Raw genomic sequence first — 21,183 nt, 5'->3', positions numbered from 1 at the left:
TGCACGTAATTCAAACACGTCACCCAGCGCTTTTCTCATCACGTGCTCAGTTGGAGCAGTTTAGATACCAGAAGTTAAAAGCCTGCTGTTTAGGTCGCAGTTGTCTGCAATTAACGTTTTTATAGCTATAAGCTGTACATCTGCACACCCAGTCTTACAACAGCATCTGCTTGCTAACGTGAATATTTACCTGCTATGGAAGAGCAGTCACTGTCCGACGCGACTTGGGGCCTGTGGTTCTCGCTGCCGTCCGTTGCGTCTTCTTGGGCCCTCTCAAGGGAGCTGCAGCTGGCCTCAGAGCAGTCCTCTGGTCGGTTGGAAGCCGCCGCCATGCTTCCACACACCACAACAGGGTTTGTGGTTTTTTCAGCACCCCATATAGCTTCACATAAGTTGAAGTAGCCCCACTCCATCCGGTCGTTACCACTTCTCCTATTGGGGTCACATACCTCGTGGTATCGACGCTTTAAGGCCTTGAGCTTCGATATGGCCTGTTGTTTGCTCCGGTGCGTTCCCAGATCACGCAACTTCGATATTAGGCGGTCGTAGGTGACAGAGTCTCGCGCTGTACCTTGAATACTTTTCATAATGACCATGTCTCCCCTCACCGTGAGTAGGTCTCGAATCTCTGAATCTGTCCAATTGGTCGACATGTTGGAGATGCTGTTCAGATGTTCGCCTTCTTTCCTCTGTGTGTTTGTGCTCAGGACTCGGGACATCATGTGGTATACCTTCCCGGTCACGTGACATATACGTTATCTAGGTGCGCACAGCGTCCCCCGGTCCCCTCCTCCCCCCTCCCCCTTGTCCGGAAATTTATCTCAAGAGTCTGAAAGCAGCCACCCTGTCCGTAACAAGTCCGGACCTGTTACTAGGGGCTTCGTCCGGAGAAATTCCGGAGCACGTTATCCGGATGTTTGTTGCACGAAGCACAATTTCACATCATTCTGGGTTCATTTGTGTGAAAACAAGGTCCAATCAGGCTGAAACGTTACAGGAAGGTAGAATCTATTTAGTTGTAAGTGATCTGAACGTTTCATGATGATAGCACTTTCCTAAGGGGGTCAAACCATGTCGCAAAGGTCACCAGATCTGGTGTCAATTTAAAGAAGTAGTCCAGTTACACATTTGTGGGCTTATAACTTGGCTTCTGAATGTCCTAGAGATATCAGGTTTGTTTTAATGTACTCCAATCAACAGCCCCTACAACCACAAAAAGGAATGGAGTCATTAGCACTTATGGTATGTAAATGGCACCCAGAATTATGTTGCACGAAGCACAATTTCACATCATTCTGGGTCCATTTGTGTGAAAACAAGGTCCAATCAGGCTGAAATGTTACAGGAAGGTAGAATGTATTGAGTTGTAAGTGATCTGAACGTTTCATGATGATAGCACTTTCCTAAGGGGGTCAAACCATGTCCCAAAGGTCACCGGATCTGGTGTCAATTTAAAGAAGTAGTCCAGTTACACATTTGTGGGCTTATAACTTGGCTTCTGAATGTCCTAGAGAGATCAGGTTTGTTTTAATGTACTCCAATCAAGAGCCCCTACAAACACAAAAGGAATGGAGTCATTAGCACTTATGGTTTGTAAATGGCACCCAGAATTATGTTGCACGATGCACAATTTCACATCATTCTGGGTCCATTTGTGTGAAAACAAGGTCCAATCAGGCTGAAACGCTACAAGAAGGTAGAATCTATTGAGTTGTAAGTGATCTGAACGTTTCAAGATGATCGCACATTCCTATTGGGGGTAAAACCATTTCCCAAAGGTCACCGGGCCTGGTGTCACTTTAAAGAAGTAGTCCAGTTACACCTTTGTGGGCTTATAACTTGGCTTCTGAATGTCCTAGAGAGGTTAGGTTTGTTTTAGTGTACTCCAATCAAAGCCCCTACAACCACAAAAAGGAATGGAGTCATTAGCACTTATGGTTTGTAAATGGCACCCAGAATTATGTTGCACGAAGCACAATTTCACATCATTCTGGGTTCATTTGTGTGAAAACAAGGTCCAATCAGGCTGAAACGTTACAGGAAGGTAGAATCTATTAAGTTGTAAGTTATCTGAACGTTTCATGATGATAGCACTTTCCTAAGGGGGTCAAACCATGTCCCAAAGGTCACCGGATCTGGTGTCAATTTTAAGAAGCAGTCCAGTTACACATGTGTGGGCTTATAACTTGGCTTCTGAATGACCTAGAGAGATCAGGTTTGTTTTAATGTACTCCAATCAACAGCCCCTACAACCACAAAAAGGAATGGAGATATTAGCACTTATGGTTTGTAAATGGCACCCAGAATTATGTTGCACGAAGCACAATTTCACATCATTCTGGGTTCATTTGTGTGAAAACAAGGTCCAATCAGGCTGAAACGTTACAGGAAGGTAGAATCTATTGAGTTGCAAGTGATCTGAACGTTTTATGATGATAGCACTTTCCTAAGGGGGTCAAACCATGTCCCAAAGGTCACCGGATCTGGTGTCAATTTAAAGAAGTAGTCCAGTTATACATTTGTGGGCTTATAACTTGGCTTCTGAATGTCCTAGAGAGATCAGGTTTGTTTTAGTGTACTCCAATCAACAGCCCCTACAACCACAAAAAGGAATGGAGTCATTAGCACTTATGGTTTGTAAATGGCACCCAGAATTATGTTGCACGAAGCACAATTTCACATCATTCTGGGTTCATTTGTGTGGAAACAAGGTCCAATCAGGCTGAAACGTTACAGGAAGGTAGAATCTATTGATTTGTAAGTGATCTGAACGTCTCATGATGATAGCACTTTCCTAAGGGGGTCAAACCATGTCCCAAAGGTCACCGGATCTATTGTCAATTTAAAGAAGTAGTCCAGTTACACATTTGTGGGCTTATAACTTGGCTTCTGAATGTCCTAGAGAGATCAGGTTTGTTTTAGTGTACTCCAATCAACAGCCCCTACAACCACAAAAAGGAATGGAGTCATTAGCAATAAGGTTTTTAAATGGCACCCAGAATTATGTTGCAGGAAGAACAATTTCACATCATTCTGGGTCCATTTGTGTGAAAACAAGGTCCAATCAGGCTGAAACGCTACAAGAAGGTAGAATCTATTGAGTTGTAAGTGATCTGAACGTTTCAAGATGATCGCTCATTCCTATAGGGGGTAAAACCATGTCCCAAAGGTCACAGGGCCTGGTGTCACTTTAAAGAAGTAGTCCAGTTACACCTTTGTGGGCTTATAACTTGGCTTCTGAATGTCCTAGAGAGGTTAGGTTTGTTTTATTGTTCTCCAATCAACAGCCCCAACAACCACAAAAAGGAATGGAGTCATTAGCACTTATGGTTTGTAAATGGCACCCAGAATTATGTTGCACGAAGCACAATTTCACATCATTCTGGGTTCATTTGTGTGAAAACAAGGTCCAATCAGGCTGAAACGTTACAGGAAGGTAGAATCTATTGAGTTGTAAGTGATCTGAATGTTTCATGATGATAGCACTTTCCTAAGGGGGTCAAACCATGTCCCAAAGGTCACCGGATCTGGTGTCAATTTAAAGTAGTAGTCCAGTTACACATTTGTGGGCTTATAACTTGACTTCTGAATGTCCTAGAGAGATCAGGTTTGTTTTAATGTACTCCAATCAACAGCCCCTACAACCACAAAAAGGAATGGAGTCATTAGCACTTATGGTTTGTAAATGGCACCCAGAATTATGTTGCACGAAGCACAATTTCACATCATTCTGGGTCCATTTGTGTGAAAACAAGGTCCAATCAGGCTGAAACGCTACAAGAAGGTAGAATCTATTGAGTTGTAAGTGATCTGAAGGTTTCAAGATGATCGCACATTCTTATAGGGGGTAAAACCATGTCCCAAAGGTCACCGGGCCTGGTGTCAATTTAAAGAAGTAGTCCAGTTACACATTTGTGGGCTTATAACTTGGCTTCTGAATGTCCTAGGGAGATCAGGTTTGTTTTAGTGTACTCCAATCAACAGCCCCTACAACCACAAAAAGGAATGGAGTCATTAGCACTTAAGGTTTGTAAATGGCACCCAGAATTATGTTGCAGGAAGAACAATTTCACATCATTCTGGGTCCATTTGTGTGAAAACAAGGTCCAATCAGGCTGAAACGCTACAAGAAGGTAGAATCTATTGAGTTGTAAGTGATCTGAACGTTTCAAGATGATCGCTCATTCCTATAGGGGGTAAAACCATGTCCCAAAGGTCACAGGGCCTGGTGTCACTTTAAAGAAGTAGTCCAGTTACACCTTTGTGGGCTTAAAACTTGGCTTCTGAATGTCCTAGAGAGGTTAGGTTTGTTTTAGTGTTCTCCAATAAACAGCCCCTACAACCACAAAAAGGAATGGAGTCATTAGCACTTATGGTTTGTAAATGGCACCCAGAATTATGTTGCACGATGCACAATTTCACATCATTCTGGGTCCATTTGTGTGAAAACAAGGTCCAATCAGGCTGAAACGCTACAAGAAGGTAGAATCTATTGAGTTGTAAGTGATCTGAACGTTTCAAGATGATCGCACATTCCTATTGGGGGTAAAACCATTTCCCAAAGGTCACCGGGCCTGGTGTCACTTTAAAGAAGTAGTCCAGTTACACCTTTATGGGCTTATAACTTGGCTTCTGAATGTCCTAGAGAGGTTAGGTTTGTTTTAGTGTACTCCAATCAAAGCCCCTACAACCACAAAAAGGAATGGAGTCATTAGCACTTATGGTTTGTAAATGGCACCCAGAATTATGTTGCACGAAGCACAATTTCACATCATTCTGGGTTCATTTGTGTGAAAACAAGGTCCAATCAGGCTGAAACGTTACAGGAAGGTAGAATCTATTGAGTTGTAAGTTATCTGAACGTTTCATGATGATAGCACTTTCCTAAGGGGGTCAAACCATGTCCCAAAGGTCACCGGATCTGGTGTCAATTTTAAGAAGCAGTCCAGTTACACATTTGTGGGCTTATAACTTGGCTTCTGAATGACCTAGAGAGATCAGGTTTGTTTTAATGTACTCCAATCAACAGCCCCTACAACCACAAAAAGGAATGGAGATATTAGCACTTATGGTTTCTAAATGGCACCCAGAATTATGTTGCACGAAGCACAATTTCACATCATTCTGGGTTCATTTGTGTGAAAACAAGGTCCAATCAGGCTGAAACGTTACAGGAAGGTAGAATCTATTGAGTTGCAAGTGATCTGAACGTTTTATGATGATAGCACTTTCCTAAGGGGGTCAAACCATGTCCCAAAGGTCACCGGATCTGGTGTCAATTTAAAGAAGTAGTCCAGTTACACATTTGTGGGCTTATAACTTGGCTTCTGAATGTCCTAGAGAGATCAGGTTTGTTTTAGTGTACTCCAATCAACAGCCCCTACAACCACAAAAAGGAATGGAGTCATTAGCACTTATGGTTTGTAAATGGCACCCAGAATTATGTTGCACGAAGCACAATTTCACATCATTCTGGGTTCATTTGTGTGGAAACAAGGTCCAATCAGGCTGAAACATTACAGGAAGGTAGAATCTATTGAGTTGTAAGTGATCTGAACGTCTCATGATGATAGCACTTTCCTAAGGGGGTCAAACCATGTCCCAAAGGTCACCGGATCTGGTGTCAATTTAAAGAAGTAGTCCAGTTACACATTTGTGGGCTTATAACTTGGCTTCTGAATGTCCTAGAGAGATCAGGTTTGTTTTAGTGTACTCCAATCAACAGCCCCTACAACCACAAAAAGGAATGGAGTCATTAGCAATAAGGTTTTTAAATGGCACCCAGAATTATGTTGCAGGAAGAACAATTTCACATCATTCTGGGTCCATTTGTGTGAAAACAAGGTCCAATCAGGCTGAAACGCTACAAGAAGGTAGAATCTATTGAGTTGTAAGTGATCTGAACGTTTCAAGATGATCGCTCATTCCTATAGGGGGTAAAACCATGTCCCAAAGGTCACAGGGCCTGGTGTCACTTTAAAGAAGTAGTCCAGTTACACCTTTGTGGGCTTATAACTTGGCTTCTGAATGTCCTAGAGAGGTTAGGTTTGTTTTATTGTTCTCCAATCAACAGCCCCAACAACCACAAAAAGGAATGGAGTCATTAGCACTTATGGTTTGTAAATGGCACCCAGAATTATGTTGCACGAAGCACAATTTCACATCATTCTGGGTTCATTTGTGTGAAAACAAGGTCCAATCAGGCTGAAACGTTACAGGAAGGTAGAATCTATTGAGTTGTAAGTGATCTGAATGTTTCATGATGATAACACTTTCCTAAGGGGGTCAAACCATGTCCCAAAGGTCACCGGATATGGTGTCAATTTAAAGAAGTAGTCCAGTTACACATTTGTGGGCTTATAACTTGGCTTCTGAATGTCCTAGGGAGATCAGGTTTGTTTTAGTGTACTCCAATCAACAGCCCCTACAACCACAAAAAGGAATGGAGTCATTAGCACTTAAGGTTTGTAAATGGCACCCAGAATTATGTTGCAGGAAGAACAATTTCACATCATTCTGGGTCCATTTGTGTGAAAACAAGGTCCAATCAGGCTGAAACGCTACAAGAAGGTAGAATCTATTGAGTTGTAAGTGATCTGAACGTTTCAAGATGATCGCTCATTCCTATAGGGGGTAAAACCATGTCCCAAAGGTCACAGGGCCTGGTGTCACTTTAAAGAAGTAGTCCAGTTACACCTTTGTGGGCTTAAAACTTGGCTTCTGAATGTCCTAGAGAGGTTAGGTTTGTTTTAGTGTTCTCCAATCAACAGCCCCTACAACCACAAAAAGGAATGGAGTCATTAGCACTTATGGTTTGTAAATGGCACCCAGAATTATGTTGCACGAAGCACAATTTCACATCATTCTGGGTTCATTTGTGTGAAAACAAGGTCCAATCAGGCTGAAACGTTACAGGAAGGTAGAATCTATTGAGTTGTAAGTGATCTGAATGTTTCCTGATGATAGCACTTTCCTAAGGGGGTCAAACCATGTCCCAAAGGTCACCGGATCTGGTGTCAATTTAAAGTAGTAGTCCAGTTACACATTTGTGGGCTTATAACTTGACTTCTGAATGTCCTAGAGAGATCAGGTTTGTTTTAATGTACTCCAATCAACAGCCCCTACAACCACAAAAAGGAATGGAGTCATTAGCACTTATGGTTTGTAAATGGCACCCAGAATTATGTTGCACGAAGCACAATTTCACATCATTCTGGGTCCATTTGTGTGAAAACAAGGTCCAATCAGGCTGAAACGCTACAAGAAGGTAGAATCTATTGAGTTGTAAGTGATCTGAAGGTTTCAAGATGATCGCACATTCTTATAGGGGGTAAAACCATGTCCCAAAGGTCACCGGGCCTGGTGTCAATTTAAAGAAGTAGTCCAGTTACACATTTGTGGGCTTATAACTTGGCTTCTGAATGTCCTAGGGAGATCAGGTTTGTTTTAGTGTACTCCAATCAACAGCCCCTACAACCACAAAAAGGAATGGAGTCATTAGCACTTAAGGTTTGTAAATGGCACCCAGAATTATGTTGCAGGAAGAACAATTTCACATCATTCTGGGTCCATTTGTGTGAAAACAAGGTCCAATCAGGCTGAAACGCTACAAGAAGGTAGAATCTATTGAGTTGTAAGTGATCTGAACGTTTCAAGATGATCGCTCATTCCTATAGGGGGTAAAACCATGTCCCAAAGGTCACAGGGCCTGGTGTCACTTTAAAGAAGTAGTCCAGTTACACCTTTGTGGGCTTAAAACTTGGCTTCTGAATGTCCTAGAGAGGTTAGGTTTGTTTTAGTGTTCTCCAATCAACAGCCCCTACAACCACAAAAAGGAATGGAGTCATTAGCACTTATGGTTTGTAAATGGCACCCAGAATTATGTTGCACGAAGCACAATTTCACATCATTCTGGGTTCATTTGTGTGAAAACAAGGTCCAATCAGGCTGAAACGTTACAGGAAGGTAGAATCTATTGAGTTGTAAGTGATCTGAATGTTTCCTGATGATAGCACTTTCCTAAGGGGGTCAAACCATGTCCCAAAGGTCACCGGATCTGGTGTCAATTTAAAGTAGTAGTCCAGTTACACATTTGTGGGCTTATAACTTGACTTCTGAATGTCCTAGAGAGATCAGGTTTGTTTTAATGTACTCCAATCAACAGCCCCTACAACCACAAAAAGGAATGGAGTCATTAGCACTTATGGTTTGTAAATGGCACCCAGAATTATGTTGCACGAAGCACAATTTCACATCATTCTGGGTCCATTTGTTTGAAAACAAGGTCCAATCAGGCTGAAACGCTACAAGAAGGTAGAATCTATTGAGTTGTAAGTGATCTGAAGGTTTCAAGATGATCGCACATTCTTATAGGGGGTAAAACCATGTCCCAAAGGTCACCGGGCCTGGTGTCACTTTAAAGAAGTTGTCCAGTTACACCTTAGTGGGCTTATAACTTGGCTTCTGAATGTCCTAGAGAGATCAGGTTTGTTTTAGTGTACTCCAATCAACAGCCCCTACAACCACAAAAAGGAATGGAGTCATTAGCACTTATGGTTTGTAAATGGCACCCAGAATTTTGTTGCACGAAGCACAATTTCACATCATTCTGGGTTCATTTGTGTGAAAACAAGGTCCAATCAGGCTGAAACGTTACAGGAAGGTAGAATCTATTGAGTTGTAAGTGATCTGAATGTTTCATGATGATAGCACTTTCCTAAGGGGGTCAAACCATGTCCCAAAGGTCACCGGATCTGGTGTCAATTTAAAGAAGTAGTCCAGTTACACATTTGTGGGCTTATAACTTGGCTTCTGAATGTCCTAGAGAGATCAGGTTTATTTTAGTGTACTCCAATCAACAGCCCCTACAACCACAAAAAGGAATGGAGTCATTAGCACTTATGGTTTTTAAATGGCACCCAGAATTATGTTGCACAAAGTACAATTTCACATCATTCTGGGTCCATTTGTGTGAAAACAAGGTCCAATCAGGCTGAAACGTTACAGGAAGGTAGAATCTATTGAGTTGTAAGTGATCTGAACGTTTCATGATGATAGCACTTTCCTAAGGGGGTCAAACCATGTCCCAAAGGTCACTGGATCTGGTGTCAATTTAAAGAAGTAGTCCAGTTACACATTTGTGGGCTTATAACTTGGCTTCTGAATGTCCTAGAGAGATCAGGTTTGTTTTAATGTACTCCAATCAACAGCCCCTACAACCACAAAAATGAATTGAGTCATTAGCACTTATGGTTTGTAAGTGGCACCCAGAATTATGTTGCACGAAGCACAATTTCACATCATTCTGGGTCAATTTGTGTGAAAACAAGGTCCAATCCGGCTGAAACGCTACAAGAAGGTAGAATCTATTGAGTTGTAAGTGATCTGAACGTTTCAAGATGATCGCACATTCCTATAGGGGGTCAAACCATGTCCCAAAGGTCACCGGGCCAAGTGTCACTTTAAAGAAGTAGTCCAGTTACACCTTTGTGGGCTTATAACTTGGCTTCTGAATGTCCTAGAGAGGTTAGGTTTTTTTTGTGTACTCCAATCAACAGCCCCTACAACCACAAAAAGGAATGGAGTCATTAGCACTTATGGTTTGTAAATGGCACCCAGAATTATTTTGCACGAAGCACAATTTCACATCATTCTGGGTTAATTTGTGTGAAAACAAGGTCCAATCAGGCTGAAACGTTACTGGAAGGTAGAATCTATTGTTGTAAGTGATCTGAACGTTTCATGATGATAGCACTTCCCTAAGGGGGTCAAACCATGTCCCAAAGGTCACCGGATCTGGTGTCAATTTAAAGAAGTAGTCCAGTTACACATTTGTGGGCTTATAACTTGGCTTCTGAATGTCCTAGAGCGATCAGGTTTGTTTTATTGTACTCCAATCAACAGCCCCTACAACCACAAAAAGGAATGGAGTCATTAGCACTTATGGTTTTTAAATGGCACCCAGAATTATGTTGCACGAAGCACAATTTCACATCATTCTGGGTTCATTTGTGTGAAAACAAGGTCCAATCAGGCTGAAACGTTACAGGAAGGTAGAATCTATTGAGTTGTAAGTGATCTGAACGTTTCATGATGATAGCACTTCCCTAAGGGGGTCAAACCATGTCCCAAAGGTCACCGGATCTGGTGTCAATTTAAAGAAGTAGTCCAGTTACACATTTGTGGGCTTATAACTTGGCTTCTGAATGTCCTAGAGAGATCAGGTTTGTTTTAGTGTACTCCAATCAACAGCCCCTACAACCACAAAAAGGAATGGAGTCATTAGCACTTATGGTTTGTAAATGGCACCCAGAATTATGTTGCACGAAGCACAATTTCACATCATTCTGGGTCCATTTGTGTGAAAACAAGGTCCAATCAGGCTGAAACATTACAGGAAGGTAGAATCTATTAAAATGTAAGTGATCTGAAGGTTTCATGATGATAGCACTTCCCTAAGGGGGTAAAACCATGTCCCAAAGGTCACCGGATCTGGTGTCTAAAGAAGTAGTCCAGTTACACATTTGTGGGCTTATAACTTGGCTTCTGAATGTCCTAGAGAGATCAGGTTTGTTTTAGTATACTCCAATCAACAGCCCCTACAACCACAAAAAGGAATGGAGTCATTAGCACTTATGGTTTGTAAATGGCACCCAGAATTATTTTGCACAAAGCACAATTTCACATCATTCTGGGTTCATTTGTGTGAAAACAAGGTCCAATACGGCTGAAACGTTACTGGAAGCTAGAATCTATTGAGTTGTAAGTGATCTGAAGGTTTCATGATGATCGCACATTCCTATTGGGGGTAAAACCATTTCCCAAAGGTCACCGGGCCTGGTGTCACTTTAAAGAAGTAGTCCAGTTACACCTTTGTGGGCTTATAACTTGGCTTCTGAATGTCCTAGAGAGGTTAGGTTTGTTTTAGTGTACTCCAATCAAAGCCCCTACAACCACAAAAAGGAATGGAGTCATTAGCACTTATGGTTTGTAAATGGCACCCAGAATTATGTTGCACGAAGCACAATTTCACATCATTCTGGGTTCATTTGTGTGAAAACAAGGTCCAATCAGGCTGAAACGTTACAGGAAGGTAGAATCTATTGAGTTGTAAGTTATCTGAACGTTTCATGATGATAGCACTTTCCTAAGGGGGTCAAACCATGTCCCAAAGGTCACCGGATCTGGTGTGAATTTAAAGAAGCAGTCCAGTTACACATTTGTGGGCTTATAACTTGGCTTCTGAATGACCTAGAGAGATCAGGTTTGTTTTAATGTACTCCAATCAACAGCCCCTACAACCACAAAAAGGAATGGAGATATTAGCACTTATGGTTTGTAAATGGCACCCAGAATTATGTTGCACGAAGCACAATTTCACATCATTCTGGGTTCATTTGTGTGAAAACAAGGTCCAATCAGGCTGAAACGTTACAGGAAGGTAGAATCTATTGAGTTGCAAGTGATCTGAACGTTTTATGATGATAGCACTTTCCTAAGGGGGTCAAACCATGTCCCAAAGGTCACCGGATCTGGTGTCAATTTAAAGAAGTAGTCCAGTTACACATTTGTGGGCTTATAACTTGGCTTCTGAATGTCCTAGAGAGATCAGGTTTGTTTTAGTGTACTCCAATCAACAGCCCCTACAACCACAAAAAGGAATGGAGTCATTAGCACTTATGGTTTGTAAATGGCACCCAGAATTATGTTGCACGAAGCACAATTTCACATCATTCTGGGTTCATTTGTGTGGAAACAAGGTCCAATCAGGCTGAAACGTTACAGGAAGGTAGAATCTATTGAGTTGTAAGTGATCTGAACGTTTCATGATGATAGCACTTTCCTAAGGGGGTCAAACCATGTCCCAAAGGTCAACGGATCTGGTGTCAATTTAAAGAAGTAGTCCAGTTACACATTTGTGGGCTTATAACTTGGCTTCTGAATGTCCTAGAGAGATCAGGTTTGTTTTAGTGTACTCCAATCAACAGCCCCTACAACCACAAAAAGGAATGGAGTCATTAGCAATAAGGTTTGTAAATGGCACCCAGAATTATGTTGCAGGAAGAACAATTTCACATCATTCTGGGTCCATTTGTGTGAAAACAAGGTCCAATCAGGCTGAAACGCTACAAGAAGGTAGAATCTATTGAGTTGTAAGTGATCTGAACGTTTCAAGATGATCGCTCATTCCTATAGGGGGTAAAACCATGTCCCAAAGGTCACAGGGCCTGGTGTCACTTTAAAGAGCAAGTAACGTCTAAATTAACTTTTTTTTGCTGATGAACTGTATAAATGAGTGTCTAATAGTGTTTTAAATGTGTGTATTCATTATTTTAGCATTTTGGTGCATTTTCTTAAAAAATTATAAATTCTGCCTAAATACCACAGTATAGCTCCACCTTCAGCTTAAAACATAGAATTTGACTCATTTTGAATAAATTTTAGCCAATGGCTAAAGAGTAAGATACTACGTAATCCAGTAGAGTACTACGTAGCAGCTCTGTGTCAACGTTATAAAAGCATCGGGAGTCTCGGCCACGCCTTGTGGCGAGTTGGGAGTTGGATTTGCATGAGAGTGTAGGAGGCTAGCCGTAGTTCAGCATTAGCATATAGCATTAGCATATCCTAGTCTTTAGCATAGCTTTTAGTGTTATACATACTTATTTAGTGTTAGCTTGGCTGTTGGATATTGTAGTTTAGTTACTGTTTGGCTGTTAGTGTAATTAGGAAAGTAGTTCGGGTTTAGTGCTCCATATCGTGTTAGCATGGTGAGATGGTGTAGTGTAGTATGGTTGCGGAGCTCTGTCGGGTTGCACTCCTTTCCGCTGGACTTAGAAATTAGGCGCCAGTGGTTGCGTGTCTGGAAAAGATTCAGCTCCCGCCTGGTGCTGTAGTTTGCAACCAGCATTTTACCCGCGATTCTGCACGTCTCCGTTCCAAGAGGGAGGCTGTGCCCACCGTGGCTCTTCCGCGATTTAGATGCAGCCCACCGACTCTGCTCCCCCACCATGACGGGCTACAGTCTGAGGTGAGTAAGCTAAATAAAAGTTTTAACATCTTCTAAAGACAATTTCCTACCTAAATGCAAAGTTTGAGAGACGTGGTTCACTCCATTTAGCTAATATCAGTCTGCACTGCCTTCGGGCTATTTTGTCAAGTTCACAAAATGTGGAACGGGATGTAAGGTTAGAATCAGCGGCGAATCGGAACATATCTCGAAGCCCTGGCCGACAAAACGGTCCACATGACTGTCAGGCTCAGAGAAAATTCGGGTTGTTTTTGTGTCAGTCGGTAATTCAGCAACAGTGACTCTAAACTGACGCAGCACTAGTTGACAGACAGCATTACAGCGTGAAATCTAGCACAGCGTGACCCGGTTCCGTGAGGAATTCTGTTCAGGAGGTCGCATTTCAGGGTCTCCACATCATATGTGACTGACTTTTACTTTATAATAACATCACACACTAGGAATGTTATAAAGCGCCTATATGGGACAGTTTCTTTTGTATTTTATCTGACTTTATAAACATCAATGTGCTTCTATTTTTTTTCAGGCTAAATCTACCCAAGACACTGGCTGTCAGACTGATTTAGTAATCTGCAAGAATGCACTTGTCCAGGCTGACGTGGTGTTACCCGTAGCAAAGGTGAATTATTTTTAATAATCTTCTATGTAAACATTTTATTACCTTCTAGTTTTAATTTGTTTTACAGATTGTTACAAGTGATTTTATGCTCTTTTAAACATTTATAAATGTGCTGCTTCTTTGTTTTTATAGAGCTCACAGCCTCAGTGTCTTGTGACACAGGGACCATGACAGAAATTCATCTTCCAGAAGGTCCCAGAGCATCCACACCTCCTGAAAAGACCACGGTGTGAGGTGTCTGCTGTTGATTCCAGCTTCCACCTCAGTGACAGTGCAAGCTCAGTGAACTGTTCAAGGTAAAAAAAAATTAAAACATTTCTGAATTTTTAAGATATTAACAATTAAATAAGTATGTGATTACATCATGAAGGAGGCTACTGATTCTGGCCCTGTGACACTTGGTGGTCACCACCAGGTGGTGACGTGTGAGCTGATTCACCTGGTAAATAACTTTTAAATTAAATATTTTGTTTTTGCTATCAAAAGTAAATTAACTAATAACCTGCATTACTGCAGGACACTCAGCAAAATATGGACTCTACACCATGAGGCAGGCACACGTTAATAACTCTATAAGAGCACATAAGGTAAGCAACACCACATATTATTTTTATTACTGTACACTGTCCTGGATTTGTTTTCTTTCTGCATGATTTGTTTTCTTTCTGCATCTCATCATTAGCCTGGCTGATCACCTGATAACTCCTGTCATCTGGTTATGACAGCATGAGGATGTCCTCACACACCTGTAACCTATCAGCTCATCTGGCAGAATAGAGAGAAGAGACAACACCACATCTCCTGTTCCTGGAAAGCCTTCAGCCATCCTTCGATGACTGAGAACCTCCATCAGCTCTGTCTCCTGTCTGCCTACAATTATTATAATAAATATTGTGTTTGACAAGTTTTTTGTGCTGCCAAATATCTCATTTTGATTCCAGTTTTGATATTTTAATGGATATTTATAAATTACATTAATTGAATTATCACATTGTCGCATGTTTAACTAGCTCTATTGTGATTAACTAAACTAGCACCTCACTGTTAAAAGCTCGTTTTAATTTCAAGCATGTTTAAGTATTTATGGACATGAACAAAAACAGGAAATATATAAATTGAGATTTATTTAATTAATATAACAAATAAGGGGGAAAGAGTCATTGAAAGGCACATTCTTCTGGAAGTTCCTGATCCCGACGACATCAGCAGGAGACCAGCTGCAGACACCAGAGGATCACCTGCAACCAAGAGCAGCTAGTATCAGTAAATAAATAATGAAATCAGGGCAGTTTTAATGGGCTGAACACATTACAGAATAATTTTCTCATGGTATATTTTCATAACTTTATGCAGCAGACTAGCTTGAGCCCAGATCTCCTGGAGAGCTGCTATCCAGCACGTTTCAGTGGATTTTCCTGCTTTAACAGGTTAGATAAGCTGTTAAGCAGCTCAGCTGTTTGTTGCTGATTAAAACCAGGTGTGTTGATGCAGATAAATCTCTAAAACATGCTGAATACTAGCTTTTTAGGGCCATGGAGACAAACCCTGCAGCTAATCCAATGCTATGGCTAACGGCTACTTACGTTCAGAGATGGGTCTGTTGGGTCGGTTCCAGTAATTTCAGGCAACTCACAAGCTCAAAACAATAAGGCTCATGTCCGGTTGTCTCCTCCAAATAGACTTGGTCCCTTTCTTCTCGAGTGTCTGGGTAAGGAGGGGGAGAAACGTCCTCCACTTCTAATGACTGCTCAGAGTGAAGGGAGCTAGCTTCGTCTAGTTAGCCGTCTCTTCGTCACTGCCACGGCTCCGCCCTCTCGGTCCTCCAGGCAACGCCTACTAATGTTGCAGTTTTCAAAATTGATACGTGGGTGGGGTAAGACTCTGAGGCACACTTGACATGCACTTTAAAGAAGTAGTCCAGTTACACCTTTGTGGGCTTATAACTTGGCTTCTGAATGTCCTAGAGAGGTTAAGTTTGTTTTATTGTTCTCCAATCAACAGCCCCTACAACCACAAAAAGGAATGGAGTCATTAGCACTTATGGTTTGTAAATGGCACCCAGAATTATGTTGCACGAAGCACAATTTCACATCATTCTGGGTTCATTTGTGTGAAAACAAGGTCCAATCAGGCTGAAACGTTACAGGAAGGTAGAATCTATTGAGTTGTAAGTGATCTGAATGTTTCATGATGATAGCACTTTCCTAAGGGGGTCAAACCATGTCCCAAAGGTCACCGGATCTGGTGTCAATTTAAAGTAGTAGTCCAGTTACACATTTGTGGGCTTATAACTTGACTTCTGAATGTCCTAGAGAGATCAGGTTTGTTTTAATGTACTCCAATCAACAGCCCCTACAACCACAAAAAGGAATGGAGTCATTAGCACTTCTGGTTTGTAAATGGCACCCAGAATTATGTTGCACGAAGCACAATTTCACATCATTCTGGGTCCATTTGTGTGAAAACAAGGTCCAATCAGGCTGAAACGCTACAAGAAGGTAGAATCTATTGAGTTGTAAGTGATCTGAAGGTTTCAAGATGATCGCACATTCTTATAGGGGGTAAAACCATGTCCCAAAGGTCACCGGGCCTGGTGTCAATTTAAAGAAGTAGTCCAGTTACACATTTGTGGGCTTATAACTTGGCTTCTGAATGTCCTAGGGAGATCAGGTTTGTTTTAGTGTACTCCAATCAACAGCCCCTACAACCACAAAAAGGAATGGAGTCATTAGCACTTAAGGTTTGTAAATGGCACCCAGAATTATGTTGCAGGAAGAACAATTTCACATCATTCTGGGTCCATTTGTGTGAAAACAAGGTCCAATCAGGCTGAAACGCTACAAGAAGGTAGAATCTATTGAGTTGTAAGTGATCTGAACGTTTCAAGATGATCGCTCATTCCTATAGGGGGTAAAACCATGTCCCAAAGGTCACAGGGCCTGGTGTCACTTTAAAGAAGTAGTCCAGTTACACCTTTGTGGGCTTATAACTTGGCTTCTGAATGTCCTAGAGAGGTTAGGTTTGTTTTAGTGTTCTCCAATCAACAGCCCCTACAACCACAAAAAGGAATGGAGTCATTAGCACTTATGGTTTGTAAATGGCACCCAGAATTATGTTGCACGAAGCACAATTTCACATCATTCTGGGTTCATTTGTGTGAAAACAAGGTCCAATCAGGCTGAAACGTTACAGGAAGGTAGAATCTATTGAGTTGTAAGTGATCTGAATGTTTCCTGATGATAGCACTTTCCTAAGGGGGTCAAACCATGTCCCAAAGGTCACCGGATCTGGTGTCAATTTAAAGTAGTAGTCCAGTTACACATTTGTGGGCTTATAACTTGACTTCTGAATGTCCTAGAGAGATCAGGTTTGTTTTAATGTACTCCAATCAACAGCCCCTACAACCACAAAAAGGAATGGAGTCATTAGCACTTATGGTTTGTAAATGGCACCCAGAATTATGTTGCACGAAGCACAATTTCACATCATTCTGGGTCCATTTGTGTGAAAACAAGGTCCAATCAGGCTGAAACGCTACAAGAAGGTAGAATCTATTGAGTTGTAAGTGATCTGAAGGTTTCAAGATGATCGCACATTCTTATAGGGGGTAAAACCATGTCCCAAAGGTCACCGGGCCTGGTGTCACTTTAAAGAAGTTGTCCAGTTACACCTTTGTGGGCTTATAACTTGGCTTCTGAATGTCCTAGAGAGATCAGGTTTGTTTTAGTGTACTCCAATCAACAGCCCCCACAACCACAAAAAGGAATGGAGTCATTAGCACTTATGGTTTGTAAATGGCACCCAGAATTATGTTGCACGAAGCACAATTTCACATCATTCTGGGTTCATTTGTGTGAAAACAAGGTCCAATCAGGCTGAAACGTTACAGGAAGGTAGAATCTATTGAGTTGTAAGTGATCTGAATGTTTAATGATGATAGCACTTTCCTAAGGGGGTCAAACCATGTCCCAAAGGTCACCGGATCTGGTGTCAATTTAAAGAAGTAGTCCAGTTACACATTTGTGGGCTTATAACTTGGCTTCTGAATGTCCTAGAGAGATCAGGTTTATTTTAGTGTACTCCAATCAACAGCCCCTACAACCACAAAAAGGAATGGAGTCATTAGCACTTATGGTTTTTAAATGGCACCCAGAATTATGTTGCACAAAGAACAATTTCACATCATTCTGGGTCCATTTGTGTGAAAACAAGGTCCAATCAGGCTGAAACGTTACAGGAAGGTAGAATCTATTGAGTTGTAAGTGATCTGAACGTTTCATGATGATAGCACTTTCCTAAGGGGGTCAAACCATGTCCCAAAGGTCACTGGATCTGGTGTCAATTTAAAGAAGTAGTCCAGTTACACATTTGTGGGCTTATAACTTGGCTTCTGAATGTCCTAGAGAGATCAGGTTTGTTTTAATGTACTCCAATCAACAGCCCCTACAACCACAAAAAGGAATGGAGTCATTAGCACTTATGGTTTGTAAATGGCACCCAGAATTATGTTGCACGAAGCACAATTTCACATCATTCTGGGTCCATTTGTGTGAAAACAAGGTCCAATCAGGCTGAAACGCTACAAGAAGGTAGAATCTATTGAGTTGTAAGTGATCTGAAGGTTTCAAGATGATCGCACATTCTTATAGGGGGTAAAACCATGTCCCAAAGGTCACCGGGCCTGGTGTCACTTTAAAGAAGTTGTCCAGTTACACCTTTGTGGGCTTATAACTTGGCTTCTGAATGTCCTAGAGAGATCAGGTTTGTTTTAGTGTACTCCAATCAACAGCCCCCACAACCACAAAAAGGAATGGAGTCATTAGCACTTATGGTTTGTAAATGGCACCCAGAATTATGTTGCACGAAGCACAATTTCACATCATTCTGGGTTCATTTGTGTGAAAACAAGGTCCAATCAGGCTGAAACGTTACAGGAAGGTAGAATCTATTGAGTTGTAAGTGATCTGAATGTTTAATGATGATAGCACTTTCCTAAGGGGGTCAAACCATGTCCCAAAGGTCACCGGATCTGGTGTCAATTTAAAGAAGTAGTCCAGTTACACATTTGTGGGCTTATAACTTGGCTTCTGAATGTCCTAGAGAGATCAGGTTTATTTTAGTGTACTCCAATCAACAGCCCCTACAACCACAAAAAGGAATGGAGTCATTAGCACTTATGGTTTTTAAATGGCACCCAGAATTATGTTGCACAAAGAACAATTTCACATCATTCTGGGTCCATTTGTGTGAAAACAAGGTCCAATCAGGCTGAAACGTTACAGGAAGGTAGAATCTATTGAGTTGTAAGTGATCTGAACGTTTCATGATGATAGCACTTTCCTAAGGGGGTCAAACCATGTCCCAAAGGTCACTGGATCTGGTGTCAATTTAAAGAAGTAGTCCAGTTACACATTTGTGGGCTTATAACTTGGCTTCTGAATGTCCTAGAGAGATCAGGTTTGTTTTAATGTACTCCAATCAACAGCCCCTACAACCACAAAAATGAATGGAGTCATTAGCACTTATGGTTTGTAAGTGGCACCCAGAATTATGTTGCACGAAGCACAATTTCACATCATTCTGGGTCAATTTGTGTGAAAACAAGGTCCAATCCGGCTGAAACGCTACAAGAAGGTAGAATCTATTGAGTTGTAAGTTATCTGAACGTTTCAAGATGATCGCACATTCCTATAGGGGGTCAAACCATGTCCCAAAGGTCACCGGGCCAAGTGTCACTTTAAAGAAGTAGTCCAGTTACACCTTTGTGGGCTTATAACTTGGCTTCTGAATGTCCTAGAGAGGTTAGGTTTGTTTTAGTGTACTCCAATCAACAGCCCCTACAACCACAAAAAGGAATGGAGTCATTAGCACTTATGGTTTGTAAATGGCACCCAGAATTATTTTGCACGAAGCACAATTTCACATCATTCTGGGTTCATTTGTGTGAAAACAAGGTCCAATCAGGCTGAAACGTTACTGGAAGCTAGAATCTATTGAGTTGTAAGTGATCTGAAGGTTTCATGATGATAGCGCTTTCCTAAGGGTGTCAAACCATGTCCCAAAGGTCACCGGATCTGGTGTCAATTTAAAGAAATAGTCCAGTTACACATTTGTGGGCTTATAACTTGGCTTCTGAATGTCCTAGAGAGATCAGGTTTATTTTAGTGTACTCCAATCAACAGCCCCTACAACCACAAAAAGGAATGGAGTCATTAGCACTTATGGTTCTTAAATGGCACCCAGAATTATGCTGCACTAAGCACAATTTCACATGATTCTGGGTCAATTTGTGTGAAAACAAGGTCCAATCCGGCTGAAACGCTACAAGAAGGTAGAATCTATTGAGTTGTAAGTGATCTGAACGTTTCAAGATGATCGCACATTCCTATAGGGGGTCAAACCATGTCCCAAAGGTCACCGGGCCAAGTGTCACTTTAAAGGAGTAGTCCAGTTACATCTTTGTGTGTGGGCTTATAACTTGGCTTCTGAATGTCCTAGAGAGATCAGGTTTGTTTTAGTGTACTCCAATCAACAGCCCCTAGAACCACAAAAAGGAATGGAGACATTAGCACTTATGGTTTTTAAATGGCACCCAGAATTATGTTGCACGAAGCACAATTTCACATCATTCTGGGTTCATTTGTGTGAAAACAAGGTCCAATCAGGCTGAAACGTTACAGGAAGGTAGAATCTATTGTTGTAAGTGATCTGAACGTTTCATGATGATAGCACTTTCCTAAGGGGGTCAAACCATGTCCCAAAGGTCACCGGATCTGGTGTCAATTTAAAGAAGTAGTCCAGTTACACATTTGTGGGCTTATAACTTGGCTTCTGAATGTCCTAGAGCGATCAGGTTTGTTTTAGTGTACTCCAATCAACAGCCCCTACAACCACAAAAAGGAATGGAATCATTAGCATTTATGGTTTTTAAATGGCACCCAGAATTATGTTGCACGAAGCACAATTTCACATCATTCTGGGTTCATTTGTGTGAAAACAAGGTCCAATCAGGCTGAAACGTTACAGGAAGGTAGAATCTATTGAGTTGTAAGTGATCTGAACGTTTCATGATGATAGCACTTTCCTAAGGGGGTCAAACCATGTCCCAAAGGTCACCGGATCTGGTGTCAATTTAAAGAAGTAGTCCAGTTACACATTTGTGGGCTTATAACTTGGCTTCTGAATGTCCTAGAGAGATCAGGTTTGTTTTAGTGTACTCCAATCAACAGCCCCTACAACCACAAAAAGGAATGGAGTCATTAGCACTTATGGTTTGTAAATGGCACCCAGAATTATGTTGCACGAAGCACAATTTCACATCATTCTGGGTCCATTTGTGTGAAAACAAGGTCCAATCAGGCTGAAACGTTATAGGAAGGTAGAATCTATTGAGTTGTAAGTGATCTGAACGTTTCATGATGATAGCACTTTCCTATAGGGGGTCAAACCATGTCCCAAAGGTCACCGGATCTGGTGTCAATTTAAAGTAGTAGTCCAGTTACACATTTGTGGGCTTATAACTTGACTTCTGAATGTC

The 21,183-nt window shown here is 41.5% G+C and overlaps 2 long non-coding RNA genes across 3 annotated transcripts; one reads left to right on the top strand and one right to left on the bottom strand.

Annotated features, from left to right (window-relative positions):
- The first annotated feature begins 12,793 nt into the window (after window positions 1–12,793).
- Window positions 12,794–14,431, top strand: LOC129156203 (uncharacterized). 2 transcript variants are annotated; one of them, XR_008560329.2, is made up of 6 exons: window positions 12,794–13,027; window positions 13,554–13,646; window positions 13,779–13,942; window positions 14,017–14,088; window positions 14,163–14,233; window positions 14,329–14,431. It is a non-coding gene; the product is annotated as an uncharacterized lncRNA (long non-coding RNA). The 2 variants fall into 2 exon arrangements; XR_008560330.2 differs by having other exon boundaries at window positions 14,372–14,425.
- Window positions 14,432–14,755: 324 nt separating this feature from the next.
- Window positions 14,756–15,366, bottom strand: LOC129156204 (uncharacterized). Its single transcript, XR_008560331.2, has 2 exons — window positions 15,230–15,366; window positions 14,756–14,884 (listed from the first exon to the last, which is right to left on the bottom strand). It is a non-coding gene; the product is annotated as an uncharacterized lncRNA (long non-coding RNA).
- Window positions 15,367–21,183: the final 5,817 nt, after the last annotated feature.

This window comes from Nothobranchius furzeri, chromosome 13, assembly GCF_043380555.1.
Source record: "Nothobranchius furzeri strain GRZ-AD chromosome 13, NfurGRZ-RIMD1, whole genome shotgun sequence".
Lineage (NCBI taxonomy): Eukaryota > Metazoa > Chordata > Actinopteri > Cyprinodontiformes > Nothobranchiidae > Nothobranchius > Nothobranchius furzeri.
The sequence above is the reverse complement of the archived record's forward strand: the minus strand, read 5'-3'. Positions and strand labels throughout refer to the sequence as shown.